We start from the raw sequence: 13,099 nt of genomic DNA, 5'->3' as shown, positions 1-13,099 counted from the left end.
AGATTCTTGAACACGTGTTGCTTTGACAAAATGAAATATCGAGATATTTTATATCTCCAAACCCATATCAATGATCGTGGCAGGTATTTTCAAGACAAAATATGCAGCAAATTAAGCAATATATGCGCCCCGTTACATTAGCAGTCTTGCTACAAGTTGCCGCTCAAATGAACAGAATGTCATCTATAATTGATTAATGTAAATTAAAAAATAAAAAGACGAAAAATGAATACCACCGGTATCTTGCTTTACATATCTGAATAAGGCTTCGTTATTATAATCGTGAATATAGTCTTATTAATCTATAGCCTACAGTAGGTCGTTTATTTCCGTCAGACGTGCAAGGCCGCGTTTCGATAACACCGAATCATCACCAATAAAAGCTTCGGTGAGAAAAACAGCAAGCCTTGAAAGATATATAAGTAGCTATTATGATGAACACTATTCAATATATGGGGTTTTTAATGTATCAATTCATCTCTTAATGTTTTGCAACCTCAATGCAAAACAAAGGCCGACATCAAACCGTATTGTATAGGGTGTACCCAAAGCAGGAAATAAAAGCAAGAAAATGCCAAGAGGTTCAGCTCGTTTAGCACACGTTATTACCTGAAACTGGATTTTTTTGGGACTGTCCACGTCGTTCCAATCAGTGTCACGATAGTCCGTTTTCAAATGGCAAACATGGTCTCGGTTGTGAAAGAAATGTCAAGATAGCGGTATTAATTTTAAGACAATTTAACTGATTTAAAGGGCCAGGGACTCGCGCAACTCGGTCAGGATTTGACAGAACGTTCACCAACCAATCTAATCACCACACCCATGAGGAAACTGGGAACATGGCAACAGTGCGCCGAGGGGTGCACTCACAGAGATGTAGTGTGTTTTAATATGACCTATTTCTAAAACATGTTCAAACGTATTCATAAGACACGTTTTTACATTTATTTCAGTGAGTTTGCTCTACTTACATAAGTGTCCGTTTTTCTTGTGCAATAATGAGCAAATCAATCGTGTCGCAATAGCTTTGTTTTACCCACAGGAAAATGGTATTGTCTGTCAGCTCCCTCAATAAAACGAAAGAACGGAGTACATAAAACAAATAGGTACAATGATGTGTGTGAAAAGCTATTGCAGAGTTCTGCACACATTTTATATTATTTTCAAATGTTGAAGGAGCTTTAACCGCCGACTGCATTTATTATTCCTTCATCATGTTGTATCGGTTACAGCTGTGGCTCTTGAGCCACACAGTGAATTGGGAAGGGAAGTGTGCAGTAAGAGGGGCGACAGAGTGCTTTACGATGACGAAATTCCAAAGTAATTCCGTGTTTACTTAAAACGTCAATCAGCAGTTGAAACAATATCAAAGCTGGTCCCCGCCTGTTAAGGGAAAAGGCTGGGGTATGACGTTGGAGAAATGTAACCACTCTCAAATTAATAACAGAGCTATGGATGTGAGGACGGAGCATCCATGATATCAAAATTATAATTTTAACCATGTTTTGAAGTGTTTGTTTACATTTGTAGTGTTTGTTACTTTGTTTACAAACGTTGGAGTAAAATAAGTTAATATTATTGGTTCTGATGGGGTATGACAGTTGAATTAAGCTTATAAAATAAAATGTTATTGTTCACACATATTTAGCAGATGTTATTGCGGGTGTAGAAAAATGCTTGTGTTCCTCGCTCCAACAGTACAGTAATATCTAACAATTCACAACAATACACAACAAATCTAAAAGTAAAAGAATGAAATTTAAAAATATATAAATATTAGATCGGAGTGGCATTGCCTAAAATACATTAGAATAAAAAACAGTATATACATATGAGATGAGTAAACCAGTATGCAAACATTATTAAAGTGACTAGTATTCCATTATTAAAGTGCCCAGTGATTCCAAGTCTATGTACAGTTGAAGTTGGAAGTTTACATACACTTAGGTTAGAGTTATTAAAACTCGTTTTCCAACACCTCCACAAATGTCTTGTTAACCAACTATAGTTTTGGCAAGTCGGTTAGTACATCTACTTTGTGCATGACACAAGTAATTTTTCCAACAATTGTTTACAGACAGATTATTTCACTTATAGTTCACTGTATCACAATTCCAGTGGGTCAGAAGTTCACATACACTAAGTTGACTGTGCCTTTAAACAGCTTGGGATATTCCTGAAAATTATGTCATGCTTTAGAAGCTGCTGTTAGGCAAATTTACATCATTTGGGTCAATTGGAGGTGTACCTGTGGATGTATTTCAAGGCCAACCTTCAAACTCAGTGCCTCTTTGCTTGACATCATGGGAAAATCAAAATAAATCAGCCAAGACCAAACAATAGTACAAACAATAGTACGCAAGTATAAACGCCATGGGACCATGCAGCCGTCATACCGCTCAGGAAGGAGACACGTTCTGTCTCCTAGAGATGAACGTCCTTTGGTGCGAAAAGTGCAAATCAATCCCAGAACAACAGCAAAGGACCGTGTGAAGATGCTAGAGGAAACAGGTACAAAAGTATCTATATCCACAGTAAAAACGAGTCCTATATCGACATAACCTGAAAAGACGCTCAGCAAGGAAGAAGCCACTGTTCCCAAACCGCCATTAAAAAAACAGACTACGGTTTGCGACTGCACATCCGGGGTCAAAGATCGTACTTTTTGAGAAATGTCCTCTGGTCTAATGAAACAAAAATATAACTGTTTGGCCATAATGACCATCATTATGTTTGGAGGAAAAAGGGGGAGGCTTGCAAGCCGAAGAACACCATCCCAACAGTGAAAAACGGGGGTGGCAGCATCATGTTGTGGGGGTGGCATCATGAGGTAGGAAAACAATGACCCCAAGCATACTTCCAAAATTGTAACAAAATGGCTTAAGAACAACAAAGTCAAGGTATTGGAGTGGCCTTCACAAAGCCCTGACCTCAATCCTATAAAACATTTGTGGGCAGAACTGAAAAAGCGTGTGCGAGCAAGGAGGCCTACAAACCTGACTTAGTTACACCAGCTCTGTCAGGAGGAATGGGCCAAAATTAATTGACATTTCACATTCTTAAAACAAAGTGGTGATCCTAACTGACCTAAAACAGGGAATTTTTACTCAGATTAAATATCAGGAATTGTGAAAAACGGAGTTTAAATGTATTTGGCTAAGGTGTATGTAAACTTCCGACTTCAACTGTATATAGGGCTGCAGCCTCTGAGGTGCAGATTTGCGCAAACGTGTGGAAGCGGGCTAGTTGTTAAAGTGTTGGACTAGTAACTGAAAGGTTGCAAGTTCAAATCCCCGAGCTGACAAGGTACAAATCTGTCGTTCTGCCCCTGAACAGGCAGTTAACCCACTGTTCCTAGGCCATCATTGAAATTAAGAATTTGTTCTTAACTGACTTGCCTAGTAAAATAAAGGTAAAATAAATAAATAAATAAATATAAAAAGTGATAGCTATTTAACATTCTAATGGCTTTGAGATAGAAGCTGTTTTTCAGTCACAGCTTTAATGCACCTGTACTGACCTCACCTTCTGGATGATAGCTGGCAGTGGCTCAGGTGGTTGATGTCCTTGTTGATCTTTTTGACCTTCCTGTGACATTGGGTGCTGTAGGTATCCTGGAGAGCAGGTAGTTTGCCCCTGGTGATGCATTCGGCAGTCAGCACCATCCTCTGGAGAGCCCTGCAGTTGTGGGCGGTGCAGTTGCTGTACCAGGCAGTGATACAGCCCGACAGGATGCTCTCAATTGTGCATCTGTAAAGGTTTGTGAGGGTTTTAGGGGCCAAGCCAAATTTCTTCAGCCTCCTGAGGTTGAAGAGGGGCTGTTGCCTTCTTCACCACATTGTCTATGAGGGTGGACCTTTTCGGATCGACAGTGATGTGTACGCTGAATAACTTGAAGCTTTCCACCTTCTCCTCTGCGATCACGTCAATGTGGATATGGGTGTGCTCCCTCTGCTGTCTCCTGAAGTCTACGATCAGCTCCTTTGTTTTGGTGACGTTGAGTGAGAGGTTATTTTCCTGGCACCACTCGCCCATGGCACTCACCTTTTCTCTGTAGGCTGTCTCGTCATTGTTGGTAATCAGGCTTACTACTGTTGTGTCGTCTACAAACTTGATGATTGAGTTGGAGGCGTGATTGAGCTATGATTTAGTTATGAGGCATTTCTAAGTTATATTCTTCAAGAATCAATGGGCAGCCTACATATAATTAATTTATATGTCCAAAAATTGATGTAGCAACTGCAGATTGCCCATTTAATATTTATTATTATACATTTTTTGAAGAATTTAGGAATACAGTGTGATTAGGCCTACACAATTTTGCAATTGATATACAAAAAAACATACACTACTAGAACAAGGAACCGTGGAGATCTTCAAGAAACCGTGGAGATCTTCAAGGAACCGTGGAGATCTTCAAGGAACCCCTGGAGTTCCTCAAGTAAACATTGCTAGTCAATGGTTCATATTTGCACCTTTGGTTAGTTGTCGGGGTTCTTGGAGGAACCTTTAAGGTTTAAATGTAGAAAAGGGTTCCTGGAGGAATCCCGGACTGGAGGTGTGGCTTAGTAGAGGCGTGGCTTTCATATAGATATTTTAGGCCACACTTGGGCCTAAACATTTTTCAAAAGTATCCAAAATTGATTGTGAAGCTCAACAAAGTCACTTCTTTATGTTTGGAACATAAACATTGTGATGACAATCAAACATAACACATGAACAGGAATGACATTTATGCCCACGGGTGGCTTAAAAAGATCTAACTCAATGCCACGCCCCTACTAAGCCACACCTCCAGTCCAGGGTTCCTCCATGAACCCTTTGAAACATTAAAGGTTCCTCCAAGAACCTCTCAACTAACCGAAGGTGCAAATATGAACCATTGACTAGCAATGTTTACTTGAGGAACTCAAGGGTTCCTAGAGTCACCACTAATTCTAAGAGAGTATGATATTGTAGCGACCTTAACCAAGTTTTTTTTTTGCATTTGTGGCACAAATCCCATTCAAGTCATGGGACTGATGTTTAAATTTTTTGCGTTATTATGTCCAAATCATCCGAAAGTAACTCAAATTGATTGTGACACGCGAAAAATTCTTATATCGTGTCCTATGACTTGAATGGGGATTTGTGCCACAAATGCATTTGGAAACAGTGCCAGGGAAACTAAAACCAAAGCATAGATTGCTGTCATACCTTGTCCGTAGACTGCTTACAGGGTAAGGAAACCAAAATGTAATTTTGGAATTTGGGTGAACTATCCCTTTAACACATCACCTAGCGACCTCATCAAGGGGTTCATAACTCTTGGTGTAATAGTTAAAGTGTTGGTTTGACAGTCGCTGAACTTAGGTTTGAGTCCCGGTCAAGGCTACATCTCAAATTAGCTACAATATGATTCATTGTGTATACATATTATGAATGGCAGCACCAGGGAAAGGTGTGTCTGGTCTCATTCCAGTGTATAGGGGGTAAATAGTAGAACAGGATTTCTCTCCATTAGAATGGCGCTGAATTTTTTATGGGGCCAATGAAAGAGAGCAGTGGAACAGGCTTTTCCTAATCTCTGCGAGCGCTATAATCAATTAAGGGGAGATAAAACATTTGCACAGCCCTTGTCTTCCTCTTGGAATGGCATGGGGTCAGATTAAGTCTAATTGAATTCACACAGCAGTAGATTACCCCAGAAAATCCCTTTTTCCTAAATGCATTATGGGGATTAGGATTACAATGACAGCTAATAAAGATCCCTGTGTTGTTGATTCAAGGATGTAGGCCTATGATGCAGGGTGATGGTATGTTATACTGGAATATTGCTTTGACGTTTCACCTTTTAGACTGGTTTTGGACCCGTGCTAAACCAACAAATGTTTCTGGTTTAATATGCTGTGAAGGCCATTTAAATAAAGCATTAAGACTTTGAATGCAACCAAACAATTTTGTCAAATTATATCTGAAATCAGGCAGCGTTGAACTGTTCTGAGGTCTGAACAAAGTCTATTCCCGTCAAATGTTGGCAGTATTCTCACAGTTTCATAACAATGTCAATTATTCCTATATTAGCTGGTATCTCTGTAGTTTCTTGGAAAAAGAGAGGAGGTTGGTCACGTCCCCAGTAACACAACACAGGGCAAATGATGTCATGTCACTGTTTCGTTTGGACCCTTTTATCTGGGTGTATGGCTAAATGCAACCTTGTCCAATATTCTGGCCTGCCCTAATTTTGCCATATCTAAGCGTTGTAGAGACAAACCTCCAAAGACCTATCTCATGAACTGCAAAATATTACACTGACGACAACACAATAATGGTAATAACTCTGTAGTCAATAATACATTAATCTAATATCAAATTCATATGAATCTATGAAAACTCAAACCAGATGTATCCCTCTAATAATGGCAGGCCACTGCATTATACATTTGATTTGATAACAACATTCAAGTCAGTAAATTACAGGTGTAGGATCATAATTTGATCACTCTTTTGTTGCTGAGAATATTCCTGCGCAGCAGGAAATGCAGATGAGCTTTGCGATTTACTTAAAAGTTCACTGAAAACCCACACTAACACTTTTTGTGTACCCTACTTTTGTCCAGCTACAGTGCATTTGGAAAGCCCTTGACTTTTTCCACATTTTGTTACGTTACTGCCTTATACTAAATTGGATTTTTTTAAAGTATGTCCTCATCAATCTACACCCAGTACCCATAATGACAAAGCGAATACAGGTTTTTAGATTTTTTGGGAAAATGTATTAAAAATAAAAAACAGAAACACCTAATTTACATAAGTATTCAGACCCTTTGCTATGAGACTCGAAATTGAGCTCCGGTGCATCCTGTTTCCCTTGATCATCCTTGAGATGTTTCTACAACTTGATTGGAGTCCACCTGTGGTAAATTCAATTGATTGGACATGATTTGGAAAGGCACACACCTGTCTCTATAAGTTCCCACAGTTGACAGTGCGTATCAGAGCAAAAACCAAGCCATGAGGTCTAAGGAAATGTCCGTAAAGCTCCAAGACAGGATTGTGTCGAGGCACAGATCTGGGTAAGGGTACCAAAAAATGTCTGCAACATTGAAGGTTCCCAAGAACACAGTGTCCTCCATTATTCTTAAATTGAAGATGTTTGGAACCACCTAGAGTTGGCCGTCCGGCCAAACTGAGCAATCGGGTGAGAAGGGCCGGGCCTTGGGCCGGGCCTTGGACGGTCATTCTGACAGAGCTCCAGAGTTCCTTTGTTGAGATGGGAGAACCTTCCAGGACAACCATCTCTGCATTACTCCACCAATCAGGCCTTTATGATAGTGGCCAGATGGAATTCACTCCTCAGTAAAAGGCACATGATAGCCCACTTGGAGTTTGCCAAAGAACTCTCAGACCTTGAGAAACAAGATTCTCTGGCCTGATGAAACCAAGATTGAACTCTTTGGCCTGAATGCCAAGCGTCACGTCTGGAAGAAACCTGGCACCATCCCTACAGTGAAGCATAGTGGTGGCAGCATCATGTTGTGGGGATGTTTTTCAGCGGCAGGGACTGGGAGACTTGTCAGGATCAAGGGAAAGATGAACAGAGCAAAGTACAGAGAGATCCTTGATGAAACCGTGCTCCTGAGCGCTCAGACCTGAACCCGATCGAACATCTCTGGAGAGACCTGATAGTAGCTGTGCAGCCACGCTCCCCATCTAACCTGACAGAGCTTGAGAGGATCTGCAGAGAAGAATGGGAAAAATTCTCAAAATTCAGGTGTGCCAGGCTTGTAGCGTCATACCCAAGAAGACTCGAGGCTGTAATCGCTGACAAAGGTGCTTCAACAAAGTACTGAGTACTTATGGAAATGTGATATTTCAGTGTTTTTATTTGTGATAAATTTGCAAAAATGTCTAAAAACCTGCTTTTGCTTTGTCATTATGGGGTTATTGTGTGTAGATTGATGAGGGGGGAGAAAAACAATTTAATCAATTTTAGAACTAGGCTGTAACGTAACAAAATGTTGAAAAAGTGGAAGGGGTCTGAATACTTTCCGAATGCACTGTAAACGCCTAACCACCTATCAAGCAACATTATGGACTAAAACATTAAAATCCTGTTGCTGCAGGATTATTTTTGCTACGATAATAATGATAAAAAGAGATCTGACATCTGTATCAAGTCAATAAACTGAAATGCCTCCCAGTGAATTTATTTCTCTCATGCTTGGTAGTTGCTTCATCCAACAGATGTGAAAGGGTGAAATAGCAATGGCATTTAACATCTTAGATCACATCAAACCCCCCAACCATCTCACGGGTATCATCCACCCACTATTAAAAGGAGTTTATTAGCCAACTGAAATCAGAGTCAAGATGTCCAGCAAGCGGCACATCATTCTCCAATCAGGTCCCTTGGTCGATTGCTTGGCAACCAAAAGGAGAGGGAGGGAGCGAATTGACACTGTAAAAATAGAACATCAATAACTTGGTGTCCTGACAAAAAGAAGCAGCAGAAGCTCTAAATAGTCTCAGAGCTCTGAACCAGGTACCCTGCCTGTACAGTATACCTCTATTGTTTTCCAGCCATGATTGACAGATACAGTAACACTTCATAAATACTTAGGAAAAACTGGGGAATTTGGCTTGCTGAAATACTGTATCTGATAAAGGTGATGCATTGATATCCTTAATTGCTTGCTAGAGTCATTGACATATGGTGTAGGTAAAAGAAGTAGACAAGGCCTACTTTAATAAAATAAATACAATATACAATAATAACACACACACACGCTATTGCAAATTAAGGCCAGGCTTCACAGGCTGAAATGACATTTTTTGCATCTACCTATACATTTTGAGGTTTGTTTGTGTTTTGGCCCATTAATATTAGTATTTTCAAAAGGTTAACAGAAACATTTCAAAAACTTGATGGAAATGTATATTTTCTTTAGTTCATCATACAACTGTCATCAACATTTGAATTTTATCCACTTTAAAGTGGACTTAGATCAATCATTTCGATTTGCATTTAAAGTACATGTCTAATATTTACAGATAGAAAGATTGTGGACAAATTATTCTTTAAATCATTTTTTTTGCATTATATGCAAATTTGTGAATTTTTAATGAGATATCGCCTCATTTGCATATTTTAATAAAATATTTCATTTTTTTTTAATACAGACAGATTTCTTATTTGTGCCTACGTTCAACTGGAATACCGTGCATTCGGAAAGTATTCAGACCCCTTTCACTTTTTCAACATTTTGTTACGTTCCAGCGTTATTATAAAATAGATTTAATTGCTTTTCCCCCTCATCAATCTACACACAATAACCCCATAGTAACAAAGCAAAAACAGGTTTTTATAAAAAAAAAATACAAATGTATTACAAATAAAAACACTGAAATATCACATTTACATAAGTATTCAGACCCTTTACTCAGTACACTACCGGTCAAAAGTTTTTGAACACCTACTCATTCAAGGGTTTTTCTTTATTTTGACTATTTTCTACATTGTAGAATAATAGTGAAGACATCAAAACTATGAAATAATACATATGGAAGGAATCATGTAGTAACCAAAAAAGTGTTCAACAAATCTAAATATATTTTATATTTGAGATTCTTCAAATAGCCACTTTTTGCTTTTATGACAGCTTTGCACATTATTGGCATTCTCTCAACCAGCTTTATGAGGTAATCACCCGGAATTGGTTTCAAGTAAAATGTGTGCCTTGTTAAAAGTTCATTTGTGGAATTTCTTTCCTTCTTAATGCGTTTGAGCCAATCAGTTCTGTTATGACAAGGTAGGGGTGGTATACTGAAGACAGCCCTATTTGGTAAGAGACCAAGTCCATATTATGGAAAGAACAGCTCAAATAAGCAAAGAGAAACAACAGTTCATCATTACTTTAAGACATGAAGGTCAGTCAATACGGAAAATTTCAAGAACTTTGAACGTTTCTTCAAGTGTAGTCGCAAAAACCTCCAAGCACTATAATGAAACTGGCTCTCATGAGGACCGCCACAGGAAGAGAAGACCCAGAGTGACCTCTGCTGCAGAGGACAAGTTCATTAGAGTTACCAGCCTCAGATTGCAGCCCAAACAAATGCTTCATAAAGTTCAAGTAACAGACACATCTCAAAATCAACTGTTCAGAGGAGACTGTGAATCAGGCCTTCATGGTTGAATTGCTTCAAGAAACATGAGCAATGAAACACGAGCAATGGCCATTAGCCCAGTGGAAATTCGTCCTTTGGTCTAGAGTCCAAATTGGATATTTTTGGTTCCAACCTCCGTGTCTTTGTGAGTTGAGGTGTGGGTGAACTGATGATCTTCACATGTTTATTTTCCACTGTCACCCATGGAGGAGGAGGTGTTATGGTGTGGGGGTGCTTTGCTAGTGACACTGTCTGTGATTTATTTTTAATTCAAGGCACATCGCTGCAACTCCCGTACGGACTCGGGAGAGGCAAAGGTTGAGAGCCATGCATCCTCCGAAACACAACCAACCAAGCCGCACTGCTTCTTAACACAATGCACATCCAACCCGGAAGCCAGCCGCACCAATGTGTCTGAGGAAACACCGTACACCTGGCGACCTGGTCAGCGTGCACTGCGCCCGGCCCGCCACAGGAGTCGCTAGTGCGCGATGAGACAAGGATATCCTTGCCAGGCAAACTCTCCCTAACCTGGATGACGCTGGGCAAATTGTGCGTCGCCCCCTGGACCTCCCGATCGCGGCCGGCCTCGATAGAGCCTGGGCCCGAACCCAGAATCTCTAGCCTTATACCACTGCGCCACCCGGGAGGCCCTGAGGCACACTTAACCAGCATGGCTACCTCAGAATTTTGCATTGATACGCCATCCCATCTGGTTTGGGCTTAGTGGGACTGTTATTTGTTTTTCAACAGGACAATGACCCAACACACCTCCAAGCTGTGTACCAAGAAGGAGAGTGATGGAATGCTGCTTCAGATACGTTTTTTGGTTACTACATGATTCCATATGTGTTATTTAATAGTTTTGATGTCTTCACTATTATTCTACAATGTAGAAAATAGTCAAAATAAAGAAAAACCCTTGAATGAGAGTTCTAAAACTTTTGACCGGTAGTGTACTTTGTTGAATCCCCTTTGGCAGTGATTACAGCCTCGAGTCTTCTTGGGTATGACGCTTGGCCCACCTGTATTTGGGGAATTTCTCCCATTCTTCTCTGCAGATCTTCTCAAGCTCTGTCAGGTTGGATTCAGGAGTGTTGCTGCACAGCTATTTTCAGATCTCTCCAGAGATGTTCGATCGGGTTCAAGTCGGGCTCTGGATGGGCCACTCAAGGACATTCAGAGACTTGTCCCGAAGACACTCCTGCCTTGTCTTGGATCTGTGCTTAGGGTCATTGTCCTGTTGGAAGGTGAACCTTCGCCCCAGGTTTTCATCAAGGATCTCTCTGTACTTTGCACCGTTCATCTAACCCCTCGATCCTGACTGGTCCCTGCCACCAAAAAACATCCCCACATCATGACGCTGCCACCATCATGCTTCACCATAGGGATGGTGCCAGGTTTCCTACAGACGTGAGGCTTGGCATTCAGGTCAAAGAGTTGGTTTCAACAGACCAGAGAATCTTGTTTATCATGGTCTGAGAGTCCTTTAGATGCCTTTTGTCATGTGCCTTTACTGAGGAGTGGCTTTCGTCTGACCACTCTACCATAAAGGCCTAATTGGTGGAGTGCTGCAGAGATGGTTGTCCTTCTGTAAGGTTCTCCCATCTCCACAGAGGAACTCTGGAGCTCTGTCAGAGTGATCATCAGGTTCTAGGACAATTCCTTCGACCTCATGGCTTGGTTTGGTTTTTGCTCTGACATGCACTGTCAACTGTGGGACCTTATATAGACAGGCGTGTGCCTTTCCAAATCATGTCCAATCAATTGAATTTACCACAGGTGGACTCCAATCAAGTTGTAGAAACATCTCAAAGATGATCAATGGAAACAGGATGCACCTGAGCTCAATTTCGAGTCTCATTGCAAAGGGTCTGAATACTTATGTAAATAATGTATTTCTGTTTTTTATATTTAATACATTTGCACCAAAAAAATGTAAACCTGTTTTCACTATGTCATTTGTCATGGGGTATTGTATGTAAATTACTGAGGAAAAATAATAATTTAATCCATTTTAGAATAAGGCAGTAAAGTAACAAAATGTGTAAAAAGTGAAGGGCTCTGAATACTTGTAAGTTGATTGTGATATGATTAAGGGGAGAAATTACCCTATTAGGGTGTGGTGTCTGGCCTTAATCGCCTGCAACACGCAACAATACCAGATCACATCATCTCATGTTGAACTACATTACTACCACTTTAAGGCACACGATACCCTTGGAGCTCCAAAACAGCCATTAACACAATATGTAGCTAGGTGCCAGAGGACGGCTGGTGGGAAGAGCTATACGGGCTCATTGTAATGACTGGAATGGAATAGAACGGTATAAACACATCAAACATATGGAAACCACGTTTTGACTCCGTTCCATTTATTCCATTCCAGACATTACAATGAGCATGTCCTCCTATCCCACCAGCCTCCTCTGCTAGATGCCCATGTTAGGATGAGATGAGAAGCACTAATGAGATATCATGTTAGGATGAGATGAGAAGCACTAATGAGATATCATGTTAGGATGAGATGAGAAGCACTAATGAGATATCATGTTAGGATGAGATGAGAAGCACTAATGAGATATCATGTTAGGATGAGATGAGAAGCACTAATGAGATATCATGTTAGGATGAGATGAGAAGCACTAATGAGATATCATGTTAGGATGAGATGAGAAGCACTAATGAGATATCATGTTAGGATGAGATGAGAAGCACTAATGAGATATCATGTTAGGATGAGATGAGAAGCACTAATGAGATATCATGCCAAAACAGCTTTTGATATGCTATTTTTATATGCATTCCCCATGTTTTCTTCTTCATGCCCTGATGTACTTCAATGGCCTACATGTATTATTACCACTGTATCGAAGGCAATTAAAACATGTACAAAGAGTAAACCCTGTCTTGTCCATCAGACATATCTCCCGGGGAGGATGGATGTTGCCCG

The 13,099-nt window shown here is 40.3% G+C and overlaps 1 protein-coding gene across 2 annotated transcripts in view; it reads right to left on the bottom strand.

Moving 5' to 3' along the window:
- Positions 1-819, bottom strand: part of LOC109881256 (guanine nucleotide-binding protein subunit beta-4) — a 31,061-nt gene extending 30,242 nt beyond the window's left edge. The window contains exon 1 of one of the 2 annotated variants that reach the window (XM_020473414.2): positions 610-819. The gene's annotated coding sequence lies outside the window, so the exon portion shown is untranslated. The remainder of the gene's footprint in view (positions 1-609) is intronic. The other variant, XM_020473415.2, reaches the window with a different exon arrangement.
- Positions 820-13,099: the final 12,280 nt, after the last annotated feature.

This window comes from Oncorhynchus kisutch, linkage group LG4, assembly GCF_002021735.2.
Source record: "Oncorhynchus kisutch isolate 150728-3 linkage group LG4, Okis_V2, whole genome shotgun sequence".
Taxonomy (NCBI): domain Eukaryota; kingdom Metazoa; phylum Chordata; class Actinopteri; order Salmoniformes; family Salmonidae; genus Oncorhynchus; species Oncorhynchus kisutch.
Note: the sequence above shows the minus strand (reverse complement) of the source record. Positions and strands in the feature narration are given on the sequence as shown.